The 5973-nt window shown below is 40.8% G+C and overlaps 1 pseudogene; it reads left to right on the top strand.

Annotated features, from left to right (window-relative positions):
* The first annotated feature begins 4899 nt into the window (after window positions 1-4899).
* Window positions 4900-5018, top strand: LOC111740561 (annotated as a pseudogene).
* Window positions 5019-5973: the final 955 nt, after the last annotated feature.

The raw sequence follows: 5973 nt of genomic DNA, 5'->3' as shown, positions 1-5973 counted from the left end.
TGAATGTTTAGGTGCTAGGAGAAAAAAAGACATAATTTTTTGCTTTCAAAGAGCTAAAATCTCATGGAGATAGTCATGAGAAATTTCAAATGTAAGGAAGTGCTACAGGTGCTGTAAGAAGGTCTGTACCAGATATTGCAGGGCACAGAAAAGTGAGGTAGTGGTTCTATAAAAGAGATTGAAGGGTATATAGTCAAAGTAAGTCACAAAGTGATGGTAGAATTAGGTAGAAAATAAATTAAAAATTATTCTGCGCTTTCAAATATACCAAAAGACATAGAGAAAAACACAATGAACTTCCATTTTCTCACCATCTGCCTCATGAAATAAAATATTATGAATATAATCTCAGGATACGCTTTTATTAAAAATAATCCTAAAACCTGGATTTTGGTATGAAGTTTTAAATTATTAGCAATAATGTATGTAGGTGTAAATATCATAAACTAATGATCTTCCATAAAAGGTTGTTACTGTCATCAAATCAAGCAATTGATTGGTTCTTATCTTCTTGCTTTTTTTGGAATGTTGTTGGAGGCGTTGTTCGTCTTTTTTTATTTTCTTCTATGATGGTGGTTGTTGTTTTTTAATTCTTGTTTATTCTTCTTTTGTGTGATCTTTTCTCGTCGTTCTTTGTTATTCTTTTTTTTTTTTTTTCGATTTTGCGGTTTTTTTTTTTTTTGGGGAAGGGAAAAAAGGCTACAAAAATGTCTTGTGGGGAGGGAAGGAAGGTGGTGGAGAAGAAGTGAACTTCCTTTGACTCAGAAGAGGAAAGGGGTCATTTTCCTGGCTTTCCCGTGAAAGCATTTGTAATTTTCGAAGGCGCCTTTCTGCAAAACATATATTTTTAAAGAGTATTTCTTAGATGTCCAAAATCTAAATTCTAGGCCTGTGGCAAGTACCTCAAGGAAACTCAAGCCAAAGTGGTGGTTTGTGTGCCTGCTGTAGAGAAAGCATCGGTGAGCAAGAACTCTGCTAAATGGCCAACACCACATCCACACAGAGGCGGGCTCCCTCTCTGACCTTATAATTTCTTTACAATGTTAAAAATAGAGTTCCTACCAGAGTGGAGTGGGGAGCGGGGAGGGGGGAGGTAGAACTAGGGTGGGAGACTTAAATCATTTCTTCGATTAAAAATAAATAAATAAATAAACAAACAAATAAATAAATAAAAACAGAGTTCCTTTTCAACATCTTTTCTTAAACATTGTTAAAAAAATAATCAATTTTAAATTAATGTGGAAAACTAGGCTGACAAAGACTCTCTACCTTTCCCCAAATATAAAAGTACTACATAATAATCTAAAAAATTAAAAAAAATAAGCTGTTGCCAATTTCAAGATTTTGAAAACAAGAGAGGAGAACACGTCAGGATAAATAAAAAGGAAAACAGAAAACAGTGTTAGAGGGAGCTGAGCCACGTCCACACTGAAGCCCAATGGTTTCTGTGGGAACTGGTACCAGAGCATCCATGCATGTGAGGGGTGGGGAAGAGGGGATTGGCCCTTTGGGGATAACTGTTTAAGTGAGTGATTGGCACAAGAAGACTCATATTTTCTCTACTTTTTATGCTCTTAAACACTTTTGTAATAGAAAGTTAAAACAAGTCCTGGGTGCCCTTCTAGAGTGACTGAATTCCTTAGGGGGTTGAGCATAGAGGTACGCATGTTTTACAACTTTCTAGGTGATTTTGTTATGCATTAAAGAGGATCACTGCCCCAGGCCAAAGAAAAAGACTGATGGTGGGTTGAATTTCAGACGCCTGCCACAAGGGATGGCAAAAAGTTTGGGGTAGGTGTCCTTTACACTTCTTATCAATTACAGAAGTAATACATTAGCTAGTCTTCTTTGAAGAGCCATTTATAGCTCTCCTGCCTCTTCTACTACTGGGACACTTTCTGATCCCTACGTACATATTGTTTCATTTTGTTCTCATTCCATCTTAAAAGGGTGATTGTCATGTAGATTTGGCTAATCATATAGGGGAGGTATGATTTGCCTGAATTACTCTGAATTTCAGCCCTACATAAAACCGGAACAGAAAAGTTTATCTTATTACTTCAGGCCCCTGTTTTAACATCTTTGCTCCCTCTGTGATTCCCGTCTTTCTCTGGTTCCCAGTGTCTGTTTTCTAGTCTTATCGCAATTAAAAAGAAAACAACGCTGAAAACCATCAATGAACTCATTTATTGAGTCATGAAGTACTCTTTCCAGGGAAAGTTGATTTAAAAAGGGCACAGGATTTAAGTCAAAGCTAAAAACAAGTGCAGTGATGAATTCTCAGGCATCAGGTAACCTAGTCAGGGAAGGATTTTTTGGGGGTGGTCAAATTTGTTTCAGGATCCTCTAAAATTTTACCAGGTAGGTTGTTACCTATTCATCCGATTGGAAATATATCCTAAGAAGAGTCAGATAATGTGACTATAGCTTTTTCTTCTGAACTATGCACGGAAATTTTAACTTTGGCTACAAGTAGTAAAAAGCTGAATTTGAACTTTCTTAAATAGCCAAGAACATTTATTGGCTCGGGGAACTTACTAAATCCAGAGGAAGCGGTAGCCTTCATGCAAGGTTTGAGATCTTCCATCTTGTGTCAGCTGTATCCTCAGGCCGGCTTCGCTCTTGGTTAGCGAAACGGCTGCAGTAACTATAGGACTCACATCAACCCATTGCACCAGCCAGAGTAAGGGGGAAAACACACTTCTTCTCTCAAGAAACACAAGGTCTGGCCTTCCTTATGACTGGACCAGTTGATACCTGTGAGTCTACCGATGAATACTGACAGAGTCACATGAGGATGAGATCGGGCGGACTATATATGTACATCAGTTGGGGCCCACACCTGGAGCTGGGGCTGGGCCTGTTCTCATTTAATTCATTAGCTGTGTGGACTGAAAAGGGGTTCGATGGACGATAACCTCACAGGGTGATCAGATCATGAATTCCTAACTGGACAGGTCATGGTGGGTAGTCACGCCTCAGTCCTATAAGTTCTTTAGTGAAAGGTATTTAAACAAGCCTTTTTCATTGTTCTTGTGCATCTAGGTTAACACACCTTTGAAACGCCAGAAACAATAGCCCTCAAAGGTGTTACCACTCTGAAGAGAGCACATAACCTTGACTATCCTGTAATCCAGTCCCAGCCTTGCTTCTCTCACCTGTCATCTTCACATTCCCTCCTTAATTTCAAATGCATACAGAAACTGCAAAACTCCGGAGCACTTGAAATCTTACTTCCTGCCAATTGTCATCGGTTTGACTCAAATAGGTTTTTATAAAAATTCTTTACAGGTTTTGACATTCTTACATCAACAGCTGCTTTGCAATTACAGGAGTAGAAATGCATTCTGGGGAGTCAACTAACAATGCTCATTATAAAAAGCATTATAATATTCAGCCCCATTAAACACCATAATTTAAACTCTTCCATTTTTGTTCCATGTTTAACTTGTTTCCAGTTTTTTTCATATTGATATTTTAAATTGAGAGTTGTAGACCTACATGAGGGAAACAGGGCAACGTATGGTAAAATAGGAAATGTAGAAACTGGGGGAAAAGAGAAAGTAAATGTCCTGTAGTCGATCGTCATCAGGTGAAAATGTAAGCCCATTATTACAAAATCTTTCGTTTTTTAAAGAAAAGCCTGGAATGCATGTGAAATCGTCTGACTTTTAACTCCTAACTTTGGCTACATTTTCTGAAGCACCATGCAGGTGCTTAAACAAAATATATTTGTGGGTTAGATCTGGACCTAGGCCACCAGTTTCTGTCACGTTATGAGTCATGCCAGAATACTTTATAACACCTTCCCCCAAAGCAAGAGCTTTAGTCCTTTCATGAACCAGGGCTGCTAGGATATTTTTAATGCAAAGGAAGTCATAGTGGGGAGAGAAATGAGCAGCACACATTATGTGAAGAATGTTTTGTTATTAGGTCTTTGACATGTACTTGGAAATGTTTTGCTGGTGGTTAAGGATGAGTTTGTACCAAATCACCTTCACTGTCTCTTATCTGGGTTCTTTTGTGACTAGTCTCTTATCTGGGTTCTCTTGTGACATCTCTTATCTAGGTTCTATTGTGAGGAACGATTCAATTTTACAGAATGACTCCTGGTGATTAGACGTGTGACATGTGGCCATGGGACAGAGTTTTTCTTTTTCATGTAACAAGCGGGCACATAAATTGATCCTATAACAGTGACTTAGATGTTATGCTACACTTTGGTAGAAGAATTAACTAACAGCCAACGGTGGCCATTATTATTGCTTTCAGAGACATATGGAACTAAATTTGGGAACATGATATTTATTTTGGACTTATTTGGGGGGGGCTAAGTTTCTTTCTGAGAGCAGATAATTACACTGTTGCCCTTTTTGTCAAAAAGCTTCTCTCTAGTTGGGAGATCTCAGAAGGCAGAAACTACAGCTTTTTCAATCTGTTGACTTCCTCATGGTGCCCAGTGTAACTTCACCAGTACCTTGTTTAGTAGAGGCTCAGTACGTACTTGTTGGCTGATTTATTGTTAGATAGTATATGTCTCAGGAAATCAGCAGACGATTTGAGTCATTTTAACCCTACCTTTACTAATATCAAGCTTCCAGCATTTGAGGCAGGCCCAGAGCTAGGTAGATTTTTGGGATACGGAGGTTAATAAAGGACCTTCTGGGAAGAAGCTCCTTAGGGAAGGGAAACACGTCATAGTTGCAACACTCAGTATGTCCCAACATCCACAGATATTTCAGTTAGGAACAAGGAAAACAGAAAAAGAACTTGAGAGGGAGGGTCCTTTGGACAAACGTCATATTTCTCAGGGTAGGTTTTGGACCTAGGTGGGCAAATGAGTGCAGGAGAATTGAAGAGGGACAAAAGGGAGAATTTTAAACTAAAGAATTCATTCTGGTTCACGGCCATGCCACCCTGAACAAGCCCGATCCTGTCTGATCTCGGAAGCTAAGCAGGGTCGGGCCTGGTTAGTACTTGGATGGGAGACCAACTAGGAAGACCAGGTGTTGTAGGTGTGAAAAATTAAAAAAACAAAAAAAGAAATTGTAAGCTGACAAGGTCCTTGCAATCTGTGAGGTAAACCAAGGTTGCCTCGCCTAAAAAAAAAAAAAAAAAAGAATTCATTCTGGAGCACAAATCATTAGACATACACGTAAGTCTCACTGCACTATATTCACATATTCATGCAATAACAATTATGGAGTACTTTCTATGAGTTTGGCACTAGGCTAGGCATTGTGGAAGGCTAGGCATTTATTCATTTGTATAAATGAATGAAGCAGGTTCTCAAAGATTCTCTAAGGGGATAAAGCATGCATAGATTTACCTACATAAGGGTGACTATTAGGTGGCACAAGCTTACAGAAACAAAGTGCTAAGGAAATTGGGAAATTTACAGGTCATTCCTGGCTGCAGGATCCAAAGTTCAAGGATCAGCGTGATATTTGTAGAGGAAAAAGAGCTGATTTATCTCTACCTGGGTTATACGCCCCAATTTATTACCCCAAAAGACAAAGAGGTGCCAACGAGGGCACGTTTTCTTCATATAAGTCCCAAACAGTGCTTGGCGCTTTCCCGTCCGGTCCCCGCGGGTTATTTCCCTCTCCAACCTCCCCCGAGTCCCGCGGAGCCAAAGAACAGGGGACCGTTTCAGGAGCACACGACACCGTCGTAGAGGCACGGAGAAGAGTAACTGGCGAGAAGAGCTGGCGTTCTTTCAGGTGACGTCCCTGCGGGTGACTGGGCACGAATGAAAATATGTAAACCGAGGCTATGAGCGAGGAAACCATCGCCCCCGACTCGGAAATCTCTGAGAACCCAGTCACCGCTGAGCAGAGTCGGCCCACTCGCCCGGGCGGCGGCCGGCGCTCGGGCTCAGGGCGCGGGTCCCCCCGGGCGGTCCTCCAGGAGGCCCGATCCGCTCCTGTCGGTTCCGGGGGCAGTGGGTGCTCACGCCCCCGCCGCGGCCCC

The sequence above is a fragment of the Pteropus vampyrus genome, unplaced genomic scaffold (assembly GCF_000151845.1).
Source record: "Pteropus vampyrus isolate Shadow unplaced genomic scaffold, Pvam_2.0 Scaffold65, whole genome shotgun sequence".
NCBI classification, from domain to species: Eukaryota; Metazoa; Chordata; class Mammalia; order Chiroptera; family Pteropodidae; genus Pteropus; species Pteropus vampyrus.
The sequence above is the reverse complement of the archived record's forward strand: the minus strand, read 5'-3'. Positions and strand labels throughout refer to the sequence as shown.